The sequence below is a fragment of the Crocodylus siamensis genome, chromosome 5 (assembly GCF_052110815.1).
Source record: "Crocodylus siamensis isolate JL-2025a chromosome 5, ASM5211081v1, whole genome shotgun sequence".
NCBI classification, from domain to species: domain Eukaryota; kingdom Metazoa; phylum Chordata; order Crocodylia; family Crocodylidae; genus Crocodylus; species Crocodylus siamensis.
The window spans coordinates 30,200,335-30,218,891 of record NC_143399.1 but is presented as its reverse complement, the minus strand read 5'-3'; the positions used below and the strand labels follow the sequence as shown (position 1 = coordinate 30,218,891).

The following is an 18,557-nucleotide window of genomic DNA, read 5'->3' as shown; positions in this document are numbered from 1 at the left end:
GAGACATCTAAGCAAGCCAGTTAGTATGCTCAGTCCTGGACCCAGAAAAATGCTTGATAGTATTAAACACTTTTATCTAAAAATACGTCTTTTTAAAAAGTATTTTTGTTGACAAAGGAAACTGACTTAATTCTAGCTAAACAGTCACCAGGTAGAAGCATCTAAAATCAGCCAGTTCACAAAGGGCATGGAAAGTCAAACAAAGTGAAATCTATTGATTAAATATTCATATTGTAAGAGCAGAAAGGAGGAAAAATAATCATCTTCCTGTCCAGATAGGTAGATCTTAGAAACCTTTATCAGAAATTGATACTCTTGCTATTTCTGCTCTATTTCAACAGGGCTAGATCCTGAAGGAAAGTGATAAATATTTATTACTCCGTGTTCTTAGTTTATTTCCTGATACTGATGTTACCAACAAGCAAAATAATGTCTTTCTTTACAGCCAGTTTTGCATAACTTCCCTCAATAAATTTGTAACTGAACAGTATTATCTGCTTACCCCTTTCAAAAAGCCCTGTGTGAAGAGAATATTATAGTTGCAATGTCAAGCATTCAAAACTTAGGAAATGTCACATTTAATTTACCATACCTCCTTAAGATGCATCCCTCAATTATATCCTCGCCTGCTATTTTTCATGTACAGTATAACATACAATTATCCTACCACCTTAGATAATATGTGGTATTTTGCACTATGTAATACTCTATGTATACCAGATAGTTCATTAGTCATCTATATGACACATACACAAGGCAATTGTTTGTCTCAGCTTTTGAAACCAAATGTGCGAAATCTGTGTTCTTGGCTCAGCTGTTTTTAACCAGTGGACCACATTTCTTTCCCACAACCAGGAACACAACACAAGATTACTGACCCCCAAAACCCTATTACTGTCTCTGAATAATTTTATAATTCAGTGACAAAGTTTGCTGTTAACTTAAGTGGTAGCTATATGAATTCTGGATATAAAAATCCAAATTTTAAACCCTAAGCTCTGTGGTTATATGTGATTTACATTTGTGATTTTTGTATTTAGAATAAATTGTTAATATTTTTCCTTATTTTTCATATTTTGTGAGAATATTGAGAAAATGTCTTTAAATAGGATTTATAATTTTAAAAGACACGGTAAGCTGTTGCTTATGTTCTGTTGTGCAACAAAACACCAGTGCTCTCTATTTTGGTCATTTGGGGGAAAGGTTTTTGTTGCTGGCATCCTATCAGGGTATGAGACCTGCACCAAAAGCCTGGATTGCTTTAATCAAGCTGTATCCAATGGTAAATCATTAACCTCTCTAGTTGATAGCAATGCTGTTCTTACATTTCCCACAGATTGGGGCTAAGTCCAGCTTTCACTTAGAATCATAGAATCATAGAAAGTTAGGGTTGGAAGGGACCTCAGGAGGTCATCTAATCCAGCCCCTTGCTCAAAGCAGGACCATCCCCAACTAGATCATCCCAGCCAAAGCTTTGTTTAGCTGGGTTTTGAAAACCTCTAAGGATGGAGATTCCATCACCTCTCCAGGTAACCTGTTCCAGTGTTTTACTACCCCCCTAGTGAGAACATTCTTCCCAATATCTAACCTAAATTTCCCTTGCTGCAACTTGAGACCACTGCTCCTTGTTCTGTCATCTGCTACCACTGAGAATAACCTAGCTCCAACCTCTTCCAACCCCCCTTCAGGTAGTTGAAGGCTGCTATAAAGTCCCCTCTCAGTCTCCCCTTCTCTCGACTTAACAAGCCCAGCTCCCTCAGTCTTTTTTCATAAGTCATGTCCTCCAGCCCCCTCACCATTTTTGTCACCCTCCCCTGGACGATCTCTAATTTGTCCACATCCTTTCTACAGCGTGTGTGTGTGTGTGTGTGTGTGTGTGTGTGTGTGGCAGGGGGGGTGAAGAAGGGGCAAAACTGAACACAGTACTCCAAATGCCATCTTCCAGGTCACTGATGAAGATATTGAACAAAACTGGCCCCAGGACCGACCTCTGGGGCACTCCACTTGATACTGGCTGCCAGTATCGGCAGTGTAACGAAACCATCAGAAAAGCCAATGGCACTTTATCGTGCATCAGCAGATGCATGACAAATAGGTCCAAGGAGGTGATACTTCCCCTCTATCGGGCGCTGGTCAGACCGCAGCTGGAGTACTGCGTGCAATTCTGGGCGCCGCACTTCACGAAGGATGCGGATAATCTGGAGAGGGTCCAGAGAAGGGCCACTCGTATGGTTAAGGGCCTGCAGGCCAAGCCCTATGAGGAGAGACAAGAGAAACTGGACCTTTTCAGCCTCCGCAAGAGAAGGTTGAGAGGCGACCTGGTGGCTGCCTATAAGTTCATCAGGGGGGGCACAGAAGGGAATTGGTGAGTATTTATTCACCAAGGCGCCCCCGGGGGTTACAAGAAATAATGGCCACAAGCTAGAAGAGAGCAGATTTAGATTGGATATTAGGAGGAACTTCTTCACAGTTCGAGTGGCCAAGGTCTGGAACGGGCTCCCAAGGGAGGTGGTGCTCTCCCCTACCCTGGGGGTCTTCAAGCAAAGGCTAGATGTGTATCTAGCTGGGGTAATGTAGGCCCAGCACTCTTTCCTGCTTATGCAGGGGGTCGGACTCGATGATCTATTGAGGTCCCTTCCGACCCTAGCATCTATGAATCTATGAATCTATGAATTAGACATCTAGTCATTGATTACTACTCTCTGAGCCCAATGGTTCAGACAATTTTCTATCTGATTTACAGGCCATTTATCCAGCCCATACTTCCTTGGGTTGCCTGGGAGAATGCTGTGGGAGACTGTATCAAAAGCCTTGCTAAAATCAATACACCACATCTACCAGTCTCCCTGCATCCACAGAGCCAGTCATCTCATCATAAAAGGCAATCAGGTTGGTCAGGCTTGACTTGCCCCTGGTGAACCCATGCTGACTGTTTCTAATCACCTGTTTCTCTGCCAAGTGCTTAGAAATGGATTCCTTGAGGATCTGCTCCATGATTTTTCCAGGGAATGAGGTGAGGCTGACTGGTCTGTAGTTCCCTGGATTTTCCTTTTTCCCTTTCTTAAATATGGGCGCTATGTTTGCCCTTTTCCAGTCATCTGGGACCTCTCCTGATCACCATGAGTTTTCAAAGATGATGACCAGAGGCTCTGCAACCGCATCAGTCAACTCCCTCAGCACCCTTGGGTGCATCTCATCTGGTCCCTTGGACTTGTACATGTCCAGATTTTCTAAGTAGTTCCTAACCTGTTCTTTCACCACTGAGGGCTGCTCACCTCCACCCAACCTGTGCTGCCTGGTGCAGTAGTCTGGGAGCTAACCTTGCCTGTGAAGACTGAAGCAAATAGGGCATTGATCACTTCAGCCTTTTCTGCATCCTGTCACAAGATTGCCTTCCCCATTCAGTAAGGGACCCACACTTTCCCTGATCTTTCTCTTGTTACCAACGTGCTAGTAGAAACCCTTCTTGTTACCCTTCACATCCCATGCTAGCTGCAACTCCAATTGCTTTTTGCCTTCCTGACTTCATCACTGCATGCCTGAGCAATGCTCTTATATTCTTCCCTAGTTATTTGTCCAAGTTTCCACTTCTTGTGAGCTTCCTTTTTGGATTTAGTTTACTGAAGAGTTCCCTTCTAAGCTAAGCTGGTCTTCTGTCATACTTGTTAGTCTTCCTGCGCGTTGGGATGATTTATTCCTGCACTCTCGGTAAGGCTTCTTTAAAGTACAGCCAGATCTCTTGGACTCCTTTTCCTCTCAGTCTGCCCATGAGTGAGTCAAAGTCTGCTTTTCTGAAGTCCAAGGTCCGTGCTCTCCTGCTCTCCATCCTTCCTTTCCTCAGGGTCCTGAACTCAGTCATGTCATGGTCACTGCTGCCCAAGTTGCCTTCCACTGCTACAATTCCCTACCAATACTTCCAAGTTTGTGAACACCAGGTCAAGAAGAGCATGGCCCCTAGTTGGCTGCTCCAGCACCTGCACCAGGACGTTGTACCCAATGCTTTCCAAAAACTTCCTGGATTGCCTGCACACTGCTGTATTGTCCCCTCAGCTGATGTCAGGGTGATTGAAGTCACCCATTAGAACCAGGGCCTGTGATTGGGAAACTTCCGCTAGCTGTTTGAAGAAAGTCTTATCCACCACTTCCTTCTGGTTTAGTGGTCTGTAGCAGACCCCCATCACCCTTGTTTTTTTCCCCTCTGACCCTAACTCAGAGACTCTGCAGCAGGTCTCTATCTCCAGCTCCATACTGGAGCTCTGAGCAATCATATGGCTCTTACATAAAGTATAACTCCTCCTCTTCTTCTCCCCTGCCAGTCCTTCCTGACCAGTTTGTACCCATCCATGGCAGTGCTGCAGTCCTGTGAGCTATCTCACCAAGTCTCTGTTATTCCAATCATGTCATAGTTCCGTGACTGTGTGAAGACTTCCAATTCTTCCTGCTCATTTCTCAGGCTCCGTGCACTTGTGTACAGGCACTTGAGGTACTAGGTGATTGCCCTCCCTCCTGATTTCTCAGGAAGTATGAGAGTACCTCGCCTGTTGCTCCTTCCTGCTTGCTCCTCCTCGAGGTCTCCTGCTTCCCCACTTAGGTCAGGGCTTTGGTCTCCATCCCCCAGCAAACCCAGTTTAAAGCCCTCCTCACTAGGTTAGAAAGCCTGTCTGTGAATACGCTCTTCCTTCTCTTTGTCAGGTGGATCTTGTTTCTTCCTAGGAATCTTACAAAAGTCTAAATCAAGAGTAACATCATATATTCACTTCTAATTGGTGGAAGCAACAGGATAAATTGGTCCTAAATAAAAAAAAGACTGGACCATTTGAAGAGCATCTGATAAGAAAGTAAGATATGGTACAAGTTCACATTTTTTTTTTTCATGTAACTATGTCTGGACCAGCAATTTTTATTATGGCCCATAGTATCATATCAGAAGTGCTTCAAAGATCATCAGGGTGAAAGCATATAGAAGTGAAACATGGTGTTCTGAGTCCTTTAAAACTGTTGCACTTGGGTTGTTTCTCTTATGTTAACTGTCCATGGAATCATTGGCTGGGTATTTCCCTGGCTTAGGGAAGCTATAATGTATTACAAGTTATGCTTCAGAGCTATTTACTGCAGGGTTTATTCACCTTCCCTTTAATCCTTCCCACTGCAAGAAACAGGCTATTGTATTAGATGGACCATGAGTCTGATCAATTCCTGTGTTTCTGAGTTTATTTACAATAGTGATGCTTTGAGGCTTCTGCATTAGAAATGGGATACAATTGCATTGCCCTAGGGACACAGAAGTGACGTACCAAAGGAATAAATTAACAGGCTGAGAACAATTTCTCAAATGTGATTTAGGTAACTAGATTAATGTGAATTAATTTAGAAATAGTTAAATATAACATAATCACACCTAAATAAATGTTCCATATAAACAATAATTAAGGTAGAAAAATCATATTTATGTGAAAAGAGGGTCTGTGTTTTGAGCGCTCTTTTGGAAGGAAGGAAGGAAGAAAATAAATTCCTGAAGAAATGCTGTAAAATATGCAATGGCCCTTGTTTTAGATTCCAAATCATGCTGTAAATGCAGCAAACATTTTACTTCTTGAGGTATTTCTCTATCATGGTTGTTTAAAAATCTGCCATTCTTTTTTTGGCTCCCTTCCCATTACTAGGGCCTGCCAAGTCTACTATTTTGTCCAGAGGTTAGAACTTGAATTTCCTGGTGAGAGTGAAAGTGACATGACCTCTATATTCCTAATCGCTATGGAAACCCTCTGTATTGGCTGTTGCAATTAAATATGTGTATTCTTTTATAGAATATGAGGCCTGTAGCACACGTCATATTTGTAAATCATTCTTCATGGAAATGTTTTACCTGTAAATTGTGACGCTAACAAGCTAGAAAGTACTGGAGAAAAAAGAGCCTTATATAAGTAGAAATGGTCAAACAGTATATAAACAAAGCTGATTTACAAAGTTGTGAAAAGTTCTGATGCCATTCCAATGTAATTCATAAAATCATATCAAATCATGTGACCTGTGACTATTGACACAGGCCAAGGTCTGGAATGGACTCCCAACAGAGGTGGTGCTCTCCCCTACCCTGGGGGTCTTCAAGAGGAGGTTGGATGGGCATCTGGCTGGGGTCATCTGAACCTAGCACTTTTTCCTGTCTGTGGAGGGGGTCGGACTCGATGATCTGTTGAGGTCCCTTCCAACCCTAACATCTATGAATCTATGAATGTATTGGGCATTATCAATGTGCTTGGAACAATGTTGGTAAATCGTAACCTTTTTGCAAAAGCCCCTTCAGCTGCCCCTCCTCCCTCTATCCCCAATCTAGTCCTTTATTTGTAGATGTCCTTTAAACATATTTTTGTTGATTCAAGAGCGACTAAATGTTTTTCAGGTCAGGGACTATATCTGTACATTGCCTTGCAGTAAAACTCTGGATGTAGATGCTACCAAAATGTCCTATGTGCTTAATTCAATAACTTGAATAACAAATAGTGACAGTGAATAGTGCAAAACAAACATATGCATTTATTGAAACCATTAGGAAAAACAGAAGAAATCAAGATTGGTTAGAGAGCACTGCTAATTGAATAAAGAGCTAAATACAGATGGAACATTGAAAATGAACAGTTTGGGCAGCTTTAGATCATTGCAATAATGCTTATGACATGAGTTAAATAAAACTTAGTCAGTTTTACTGGTTCTATTATACTTTATGTTTTCATATGCAATGGGGACAGTGTAGATGTCAAGCAGTATCAAACAGGCTCTGCACCCTCCTCCCTACAAATTTTACCCATGTTACTGAGCAATCTACTCTGGAATATCAGCTATTGACAATTAAGGGCAACAGACAGGTGTTTAATCAGGATTCTGCTCATATGATAAATGAGCCAGTGCAGAAAGTAAATGACTATAACATACTGCTCTGTGTAGCACTTGTCAATGAAGGGTATTTAGTTCTGTGCCAAAAGCTTCTATGAGCTGAGTTTTTAGAGCCAGAGCTTAGACAAAATCATGCTCAGTTCCTGAGAGCCATTCAACACAATGGGACAAATACCAGACTGATTTACAATCCATACTACGCTGTTGCACAGAACGAGAGTGTAAGTCAGCAGAGAATTTGGCGCAATGAAACCATGTGTATTCTGTACATACTGGCTAAGTACAGACATTCAAAAAGCCCAAGCCTGAATTGATTAAATCTTTACAGGTTAGTCTAACCTGAGTAGATTGAACCAATTTGCAAGTGAATAGACATTTGCTTTTGATCCTGGAAATGCAGGCACATGCCTGCACTGGCTCAGACCAAAAGCTGGGAGATGTTAGAGTGAGCTCTCCCTTCCCTTCTGCAGTGGCTGGGGGAAGCTGAACTGGAGGGGGCATGGCCAGGCCCTGGCAGGCCTGAGTATTATTGGGGAGGGGCTTAAACTCTTAGCCTGACCTGCAGGAACTCCAGCCTGGGTGTGCCTGGAGGGGGAGGAGGGAAGCAGCCCTTGCCAGGATTTTTGGAGTGCTGGGGGAGGGAGCTTGATCAGGCCCCGGCCCCCAGCTCCCAGCAGGCACTGAAGGGTTGAACAGTGAGAGCAGGGGCATGGCCAGACCCCCTGCCCACAGCCCCGCAATGTGGGAGAAGAAGGATGGGGAGAGCTCTGCCCGTTGCAGTGGCTCCCTGACAGCCTGGCTCAGCCTGGGTGCAGGTAGCCTGGAGTACAGTTTCCCCCCTGCCCCACAGTGGCCGGTTTTACCCCTGTGCCCCAACAGCAGAGCTCAGCGCTGTGCTCCTCCAGCCTAGTGCCCCGAGGCAGCACCCCACAGAGCCCCCCTGGCCCCATGGCAGGGGAAGAGGAAGAGGGGGAGAGCTCTCTGTGACAGCCCAGCCTGGCCCAGCCTGAGTGCAGGAAGCTGGAAGCAATCTGGGAGCTCAGTTCCCATAGCCCTAGCCTGAGCCCTACCTCCAGCTGAGAAGGGCACTGCCCTGGAAGCCTGACCCAGCATGGCCCTTCCATCTGCCTGGTTTGCCCAGGCCTGGGGCTGAACAAGCTGGGTCCATGGGCTTTGCTGAGAGTGCCTGTGGAGAGGCAGGGCCCTTCCCAGGTGGCTGTGGCTTAGGCTGGGGCTGTGGGAGTTGTGCATCTGTATTTTTCCCAGCTCCCTGTGCCCAGGCTGGGCTGGGCTGTCAGGGAGCCACTGTGGTGGGCAGACTTCCCCCCCCATCTCCTCCTGCACCGTGGGGCAGTGAGGGGCTCTAGGCACTACTGCCTCAGTGGCTCCTTGACAGCCTGGCTTGGCCCGGGTGTGGGGAGCTGGGAACGATCTGGGTGCCATGACCCCAGCCTGAGTCACAGCCTGCTGGAAAGGGCCCAGCCCCTCCACACCTGCCTTCAGCAGTGCCCAAGGGTCTGGCCTGGCTTAGCCCAAGCCCCAGTCCCAGTCCCAGTCCCAGTCCCAGGCAAGGTGGATGGATGGCAGGGTTGGGCTGGGCTGTGGGGGCAGGGCCTTTCCCAGCTGGGCCTTTTCTAGATGGCTTCTGGCTCCCTGCACCCAGGCCAGGCCAGGCTGAGCTGTCACAAAGCTGCTGAGGCAGCCCCACGCAGAGCTTCCCCCCTGCCCTGTTGTGGAGGAGGAGAGGGACAGCCCTGCCTGCTGTAGTGGCTCCCTGACAGCCTGGCCCAGTCTGGGCTTGGGGATCCAGGAGCAAACTGGGAGCATAGCTCCTGTGGCCCCAGCCTGAGCTGCAGCTGGCTGGGAAGGGCCCTTTCCCTGTGGCCTGGCCCAGCCCTGGCACCTTCCCACCTTGTCTGGGGCTGTGGGGCGGAGCTGGGGCGAGCAGCAGTGGTGGCAGGGCTGGGAGGGGTGGCTACAGGGGGCTAAGCCCCCATAGCCACCCCTCCCAGACCCGCTGCCACTGCCCACCCCATGCAGGCTGCAGCAGGATTGACTGCCCAGGTCCTGCCCACAGCGCAGCCTCCTCTCAGCCTCCCCACCAGGAAGAGGCTTGTGGTCCCTGGGACACCATGGGGCTGCTGCCCTATCAGGATCACTGGCAGGCATGGCCAGATTCTGGCCCAGCATGGCCTTCTAAGGTGAAGGGGGCAGGGAGGGGTTTTATTCTTCCCTCCCTCCCCTCTCCCATGAGGGACCCCAGTCAGGATCTGCCTGGCTAGGGCACAGCAGCCCCTCCCAGGGGGTGCTCAGCCTGCATGGAGGTAAGCAGCAGAGGCCGTATCCAGGGTTGGCAGACCTTGGCTGTGGTCCCATGATGGCAGAGGGCAGGGAGGGGGGGATAAGCCCCCTCCTTGCAGCCTTCACTTCAGGGGGTGATATCAGGCTGAGTTTGGCCACGCCCCCAACCCTGCTCCAGTTCAAGGCTGGAGCAGAGAGGAAAGCCCAGCCCAGGGTTGCAGAGTATGCTGGGATGCTGGAGGACTCTGATTTAACTTAAACCAGGAACGAAGGGGTCTGGGACAGAAGTTCCATAAACCAGTTTGACTTCAGTCAGTTAAGTCTGATACCACATTTAACCCGGTTTATCTTAAACCAGTTTCAGCCATTTTGAAATTGGTGTATGTGCACTGAACTTCTGTTCTATTACAAGGCTAGACCAGTTTCTGATCAGTTAAACTGGTTTATGTGTAACGTATGTTCCTAGCCACTGTGAAGACAATTAAGAAAATTAGACATTAGACAGAAGAGATGTACTGTATATGGCAATGAGATATTATTGACCTAAAGTTTATTTGTTATTGTCTTTATTGTCCATATAGGTAAGAACTTTGGGAGGACTACTCTTAAAAGAAAACTGCTAAGGAAAGACATCATTCACACAAAACCATTTGAAAGATGGTAGCAGCACTCAAGCAGGAACTAATGACGATTAGGAAAATGGAGATAATCATAAATGTAAGTTGGAATAAGTAGAGAGTATCAGTAGAAGAAAATTGTCACAGAACCTTTCAGGTGAGATATCAACTCTCCCACTTATATTAGTGGAGGTTTTTAGGTGATTTTGGTAAGAAAGTACATTTGGAAATGTATGTAAATGATGAAGAAGAGCACCTCTTACTAACAATTAAAAAGGAGAGATTCAGTCCATATACCTATCTGCTTGCTGACCGTAGATCTCCACCATCAGAGGCAGGGGCCCAAATGGAACCTCCTGCATGTGTGGGTTCAGCAGTGCTAGTGGCATGTCAGCCTGGAACAGAGCATGTGCTGCTATCATTACTCTTCTACTCCCAGGACAGGAAGCTTCAATTTACAATTGGGTCTCTTGCTGCTCAGCCAGAAGAGGTTTGCCCAGAAATTCTGAGTTAGTCCGTCTCCTAGGAGGCCCTGCTAACTCTAGTGGACCAACAACTCTTGGCAAGTAGAAATAGGGCTGACAGGGGAACAGATCTAAGATTGTGACCTGTAGGTATGCAGTTGTATCTCCAGATAGGCCACAACTTCTATTTAGAAAGAATCTTTATTTTTCTTCCTGGCAAAACCTGCTTCTTCCTCTGTCTTCTCTCTTCAGCACTTAATCTAAAACCAAAGCTTCCAGGGTATAAAATAGTGTCTGGCATAATGGTTTATTTGATGTCGGTCTGGGGACTACACGGAAGCCAAAAAATTTAAAAGGAAGCTAGCTTGTAAGATTGCCTATCTAGCAGTTTCAGGTTAGGGAAATCTACCATCATATTGTATCTTCAGTAATTGGCAGGGGGGATTAGAAGGGAAGATCAACACTGTGGTATGGAGGGAGAAGGGGAGCAGAAATTGCATGGGGTTGCCTACAATACACATGCTGCTGGAGTATAGGAATGGTAGCTTTGTATAATACCACACCCAAGTTCCTGGAGGACCTTTATGGAAACCCATTATTTTCAGATTAGTTTATTGGCATAATCTTCTCCTAACATTAACAGGCATTACTTCCAGTTTTTGGAAGGCAGGAGAAGGAAGAACAAAAATAGGATAAAATGAGAGGAACAAACCCTGTCTGCCTTTGGATAGAGGAAGCAAAGCAAATACTGTACAGCAAAGATCTGCAACTCTGTAGAACTCAGAGTTCTGCACAGAGAACATTCAATCAAATTGCTCTGCACCCTGTGTAGAACATTTAGTTCTTCAATATAACCTGGTAAGTCATTCAGATACCATAATATGAAGCGAGCAGCAAAACATCCTCATGCATTTTGGAGTAAAGTAAGAGATGGGGGCTCTACTTAGTACTGTATTAATGAAAAATCTCCTCTGGAAAATATTGGAGAGAGAGATTTATTTTTATGCTAATGTAGAGTTTGATGCCAAGACAATAAAGAGAAACCACAATTTGTTCCATTAAGCTTGTATCATATTGTCAGCGCTTGCCCATATGGAAAACATATAAATTGTCATGAAAACATGAAAATGGGACAATTTGGTAATGTTTTGAGTAGGCTTTATAAATATCATATGTATTTTTAAATACGTAAGTGGTGCAGTTTTGAACACAAAGAGCCACACTTCTGGGAGCCAGATTTTGCTACATTCCCAAAGCAGCAAAATTAGCAGAGCTGCAAATGTAATTATTCAAATTTTGTGTGTTTGGAGTAAGTCAGGAAAAGTACTGTAAAATTAACAGACTTAGTGGAAAGCCAATATGAGAGTCAGAGCAAGCATGAATACATGTACTTTCTCTTCTCTCTATGTGAGGATTTGTGCAAGCAGTTTCCTTTAGCCTTAAAAGAAGTTGGTGCCAGGCCCCATGCACTGTGGGGGGTGAGGGGGGTTGCGTGACAGTTGCCTCAGTGGATACAGCAAGTAGGCCAGGTCCTCAGCTTGCATCAATATCACATCTCCATGGAAGTGTTTGGAGCTCTGACAATTCACACTATCAGAAGGTTAGGTTTAGTATGTAGAGGTCCTATCTAATTGAATGTGTGACAAGGTGTACCCCCATCCCGGGGAGCCTCATCAGCTGATGACAAGTCACACTGGGCTGGCAGCTATGGGGGTGCATGAACCCACAGCCGAATTGGGCTCCCAGCTGTGGTCATGCATAGTGCGTCCCCATGGCTGGGAGTCCTGCCAGCTGGCCTGGGCTCCTAGCCATGGGGTTGTATGGTGAACCTCTGCAGCTGGGAGCCTAGGTCAGCTGCAGGCTCCCAGCCACACGGACAGACCATGTGTCCCCACAGCTGTGAACATGGGTTCATGATACCAGGCTCCCCCTGCATCGGCAATAAGGTGTGATGGGATCCGATGCATGATTCTACAATCACGCCTCCTGCCGTGCATGTGTGGGAGGGCAGGAAGCATGGTTGTATGGATCGCATATCAGATCCTATCACACCTTTACCTACATGTCTGGAGGGGCCCTGAATACTTGCAATAACTTTTTCAGTGGAACTCTCCACTGAGTATTTCATTTAAAAGTTTAAGGTAATGTAGCTCTTTTACCATCCACATAAAATTTAAGTTGATGGGATATATAGTGTAAACCCCCAAGAATGTAAGCTGAAACTTTATCTTTCAGAAATTAAACACAGTTCCAAACTTCAGAAGAGTTAGTAATATCCAGTAGGATTAAGACTAATATCTTAGTTTGGTGGAAAGGGTGTGCGTGGTTAACATCTGAGTAAGACTCCGTGTGTGACTTGAGGCAAGTCATTAATCCCTCTGTTACTCAGTTCCCCCATCCATAAATGTACAAAACAACACTTCCTTTCTCCCACCATTTGTCTGTCCGTTTCTTCTTTGCCCTGCAAACTATTGAGGGCAGGCAGTGCCATGGCATTTTGGTTATGATCTCTAAATGCTACTGTATTAAATAGTGGCATAGGGCATTCATTGATTGTCCCAAGCAGGGGCAGTGGGGGGACACACCATCTGCTTATCCCACTCTTATGTGGCACTGCATGGCACAGTTCCTTTGGTCGGGCTGAGGTAGCTCAGGGTCCTCCCATCTGTGGCAAAGACTCCTGGCAGCAGAGTGGGTGAGTGGGAGTGAAAATCCTGGCACCCCTTCGTGGTTGGCGCCTGGGGTGGGTACGCCCCTCACTTCATCCTAGTTACACCACTGATAATAAAATTCATAACTCATCATGTTTGTGATATAGTTTGGTATTTTCCATGTATTCAAAACAAAGGTACCTGACTAAGCTGGCACTAGTCCTATGGGGGAATCTCTCAGAAGAGTACAGCCTAAATTTCTGCTGGAGGTTCTGGTGGAGGTTATGTAAGAGATGTGCAGAAGTTGGCTACCTCCCTTCTCTCCACTGCTGAATTGTGACTGCACTAATTCAATGTGGCTCCACTTTTAGATGGGAGGTTATGCTATTCATACTTCTTTCTGGTGTCACTTCTGCGGCCTGATGAACCAAGCTGGGAGAAACTGGTAGATCTTGCTCAGAGTGCCTAATCTTTTACAAATGTGTTATAAACAGGGTACTATATGGCATTCAAAATACTCTCGAAGGAAGGAAAAGAGTATTCAGTTAAAAGGCTGTTTTTTGTTTGTTCATTCAAAAAAAGGCTCTGGAACCTGCCATGATGCTTCATGCTTATTAGAAGACAATATTGAAGCACCTTACAAAGAGCAGCCAGGAAAGGAAAAGATACAATTCTAGTGCTACATTTATATTGTATTTTGTAGACATATCTAATCAGCATGAGAAAAGTTTTAGAAATGTATGTAATTGAAAATTGCTGCAGAATCATAATTAAAAACCTGTCCCCAAAAACCCCACACACACACACACACACACACACACACACACACACACACACACGAATTTTTTTATGCCATGTAATAGAGATAGTATAGATAATAATATGCTTTCATCTGTTACTTTTATCAGGTTGTCTTATCTTCTCTGTGCCATCAAAAGGCTGTATTAAAAATATTAAGATAGGGGTGTCTGCTTCATTTGATACGCATGTGAGGGGCCTGGTCCTGCTTCCATTGAAGTTGATGGTGATTTTTGTCATTGACTTCAGTGGGAGCAGAATCAGCTTCCTGAATAGTATTAGACATATCCCATTAATGTTAATTACAGTATTATATGCACACAGGGAATGGAGAATAGCCTCTTAAATCACAAAAAAATTGTTACAAATGGAAAGATCACACAATAGCCTACATGGCTTAGTGCTATAGCCTTGTTAAAAATGAGCAAACCTCTGTCAGCTTTATTATGCCTAGGCACTTATATGACTCCACATCATTGCAGTATGTAAGTACAGTATCATCGAAATAGTTAAAATAGAAATAGCATGCATTCTGTCTCTCTTTTCCATTCCATTTTACAGAAGAAATGTCTGTTCTATTTTTCAGGTTTTTAAAATGATTGACTATATATCTTTATCTCTTGTTTCCCTCAATAATGTTTTAGATTTAAAAAAAAAAGTTATTTTTTAATTTTGAAAGTGGTAAAATTCATTAATTCTGGAGTGAGCATAGGGTAAGCTCTTTTTTCCATACATAATTTCAAGGAAGGAGTTTATTAGGGTTATCTACTCTGAACAGTTTATGCAGGAACTTGAGTATTAAAATCTATATTCACAGAGGGAGTCACAGCCCTTGGTTAGATGGAACCAATCGCATGAAAGGCATTGAATTTAATGGGGGAAGATTAAACCTGTTGGGAATCAGCACTGGAGTGATATGTTCATGGCACTGGAGTGATATGTTCGTGGCAACCTGGATTGTTTTATGTTGGTTTAGCATGGAAGCATTTTCCCTCCTTTCCCCATCCCCAAAATGTAGTTTCATTCATAGATATGAGTTGCAATGCTCCATATCACATAGGAGTTGCCATAGATAAAAATATAATATTTGGGCCAGTTAAAAATTATTTTCTTTTTGTAAGCTGTAAGTATTTGGCATCCATTAGCACCAAGAAGTTCAAAAAGACCCTGGAATAGCAGACTCCTTTGTCTATCAGAATGCAAAAGACAGTGTGAGATGTTGGTGGATGTTATCCAAAATGGTACCATCTTCACCACATCCTTGCAGGGGTTCAGGTTTCAGCACCTGGATTCTTTTGTAATAAATTATCTGTTGGCATTTTATTCTGTGGGGTTTTTTTTCCCCAACAGGTTTTTCCAGCAGCAATGTGTGTGTGTGTATTTGGTAAAGTATTGAGCCCTGAGGAACTCTATAAGTGAAAGGACTTTATTGATCAGGATATAGCTGCTATTAATAATCCTCTGCGTTTGCCCTGAGAGGAAGGACTTGGGTACTTTGAGGGCAATTTTCATTTACCCTGCAGTGTCTTGGAGGTGGGACAAGAATATTTAGTTACCTGTGGTGTCCATTAACACCGAGTAGTGTAGCAGAAATGAAGGTGGTTATATAATCATGCAAATGCTGGCTTGATGCTGTGACATGCTCTGAAGCCTGAGTGAGAGGAATACTTCATTAGTGACTGGTAGGGTATTAGAAACTTTTATGGTAGTGTAACCTGGGCAGTACTCCAAGAGGTACCCCCTGTCCAACTGAAGGGATCAAAGCAGGTGCAGAGCACTGTGGGTGGTGTAGGGACTCTCCTCCCCTTATAGAGCAGAGCAAGACCACCAATGGGGATTTAACCATATACCTTTTAATACTGGGAACATAACAGGCATAAAATCAGAGGGTATAGTGGGGGCAGGATTCAACAAAGGTTAGGCACTTACTTACCATCATTGACAAAAAACAGGGTTAACAAAATATAAAACTAAAATAGCGGAACAAACAATGAAATATACAAAGGGCACAAAATACAAAATGTCAAATGACAAGGAAATATAGGGCCTTGGTACCTGGAGGGGGAGAAAAACACAGTGGCCCCTTTCCACTGCAAGAAGATTCATTTTTTGTTGGCTTACTCACCCCAAATCACCTTAGTTGGGACTTGAACCCACCTCTACCACATGGTAGGTAGGAAAGCTGCCACACAGCCACCACTGATGGCTGTGCTCCAGCCTGTTAGGGGTCTTGACCATCCTAGAGCCCCGGCCTCACATCAAGCTGCCTGGCCTCTGATTGGAGCAGCTGGAAGCAGAGCAGGGAACCTCTCAGGTCGCTGCTTAGTTCCTTGCTGGAGGTTGGGGGGAGCCTCTCCTGCTGGCTGCAGTCTCTCATAGGGGATCCTGAAGCCCAGTGGGGAGCCTCTCCTGCCAGCTGCACGCTGTGCTGCTGAGGGTCCCACTGCTGCCCGCAGGTCCTGCTCTTTCAGGCTGTTCTGGGGCGCTGCTCCTGCCCTGCTGGCTCAGCTCTTGCCAGCTCTGTGAAGCTCCTTCCTTGTTGTCCCTCACTGGTCTCTCCCCTGAGTCAGCCCACCCTGTCCCTTTTATCCCGCTCCAGGTGACCCAAGGGGCCAATCAGGGGACACGGGGGGTGAGTGTCTGAGGTCTGATTGGTGCGGAAAGGGAATCCCAAGTCCTCCAATCATCTTTTACCCCTTCAAAACCCCTGGGCCAAATCATTACCAGATTGGTGAGGAAAGGGAATTCCAAGTCCTCCAATCATCTTTTGCCCTTTCAAAACCCCTGGGCTAGGTCACTGCCAGCCAGCCCGTCATAGTAGTATCTCTGTTTGTATAGAAAAGAAAGGTACAACTGTTTGGTTATTTGTAAGGTGCATAATACAAAGATTTCTTCAATACAGGCCACACTGTTTCATATTTTAGGGTGGATGGTAGACTCCCTTTGCTAGAGGAGATGTTAACAACCTCTGTCATGTGCTTCCACTCTTTCAAGCAAAAGTCAGATGCTGGCAATGGCCCTGGGTTGTGGTGGTTGCTCTCATAACAACTTATATGCGTGGGCCTAATGACAAGAAAATGGGTTGAATTTCTGGTCCTACTTTTAGGCTATCCTCTCTTGGAGCCTTGAGATCATCTGAGTATTAGTGACCTTCTCAAAAACATTTTAAAAGTTCACTTACTAAAGCACTTAAAAAAATCCAAAATTTATTCATATTTCCTGAATCTTAAAAACTAATCTGGAAATCTGTTTCACCAGGTACACCATTAAATGGTCTTTTCTTGTAGTATTTTGACAATTTTGCTTCCAGCCCCAGTTAGAATTAAAAAGTAAGGATGTGTCCTACAATGAAAAATAATAGAACAATAATATTCACGTTTGGTTGAGCTTCATAAACTTTCTATTCACATTCTGTTGAAAGGTTCAGGGATATATTTGGTTTAATGTGAATTGTTCTGTGCATTTCTAATATTAAATACCTTTTTATTTTGGTGTGTACAAGGCAGGGGGTCAGCGTTATTTTTAATTTTTTTTCCTTTTATGAGACTCAGTAATAGAAGTCAGTAATTTAAATACAAGAACTTTTTAAGCAGAAGATGTATGGTAACCATACACGGGGACCAGTGCTTTAGCCTATTACAGCTTTTATGATAGTGTTCTGTGCTTTTATCACTGAAGAAGAAGAAAAAATATTCTCTTTGTTTTCTGATGCTCTAGGAGGCAGAAAGATATCTGTGATGACTCATGAGGGAGTTTAACTGTAATAAGTTACTAACCAGGGTTACGATAGAGAATATAGAAGTAACTATTGAATCTTCAGTGAAACTAGGCAACCTTTCAGTCCATTTATTAAAATGCTTACAGCTCCTATTTCAAAGAAGGTGAAACAATAAAATTATTGAGCAAAGAAAATAATCTGTATCAAAAAGTATTTTAATGAAAAAGTAATACTCAGCAGAAACCCCCTAGCCCTTGCAAACTCCTGTTTCTTCTTATTGTCAATTGATTCTGCAGCATTATTTCTTACGGTAATGTTTCTATTCTGTCACCCCTTGTGTTGGAATACTGGGAGAAACTGTAATGAATTAAATGTCACTTGTATTCATAACTATTTCTGTGTTTGAATTAAGTAAAAATGTCCTTTGCTTTAAAAGAAAACAAAATACAGTGTGGAGATCCCAGAGTAGGCCTTCTTGTAATAGCAATACTGCTATATTTTGCGAGATAGCCAGGCAACTTTCTTTGTGTAAGGATTGAGGTGGCCAGATGATATTCCATAGATTAAAATGCAGCTGTGGAAATAGCAGTGTTCAGACAAAATGAATACAGTACCAGTCCTACATTTGTCATTGTTTTTTTTACAGGCTTCCTTTCTAAACTTTGGATCCTGTGCAAATACCTGTTTCAGTCCTTATTCTATAATGGTATGTCCCTTCTAAGGCCACTGTCAGCTGCAACATGGAAAAGCCCTAGCTTTTGGTAAGATTGGTCACTTCTTCATAAGCTCCGTGTGTGAGAAACCTAATATTAAAGTTCTGTTAGTAAAATATGGTTTGACCTATTCCTGCACACATGTGCTCTTCAATTTACTCTCCTTAAGACAGTACAGAGCTCTTCTCTCTGAAAAGTGTAACTTCCAACATATGCTGCAAGCTTGTCTAAATTTGCAGATCATTTCAGCATGCACATTTTAAATTTATTTCAGGTTTCTGGCAGTAAGTGAAGGGGGAAAAAACTGATTGTCAAAGTGTCTTTGCTAAGGAAGCCTGAAGGTATGACACTCCAGATTATTAGAATTTATAAGAGTGACAGAGGTCGCTATCAGAGTAGCAGTC

The 18,557-nt window shown here is 44.2% G+C and overlaps 1 long non-coding RNA gene across 2 annotated transcripts in view; it reads left to right on the top strand.

Moving 5' to 3' along the window:
• LOC149863664 (uncharacterized) overlaps window positions 1-18,557 on the top strand; it is a 251,301-nt gene that overhangs the window by 115,873 nt on the left and 116,871 nt on the right. Inside the window, exons 8-9 of one of the 2 annotated variants that reach the window (XR_016442482.1) lie at window positions 9,774-9,909; window positions 18,087-18,201. This is a non-coding gene — a long non-coding RNA (uncharacterized LOC149863664). The remainder of the gene's footprint in view (window positions 1-9,773; window positions 9,910-18,086; window positions 18,202-18,557) is intronic. The other variant, XR_016442483.1, reaches the window with a different exon arrangement.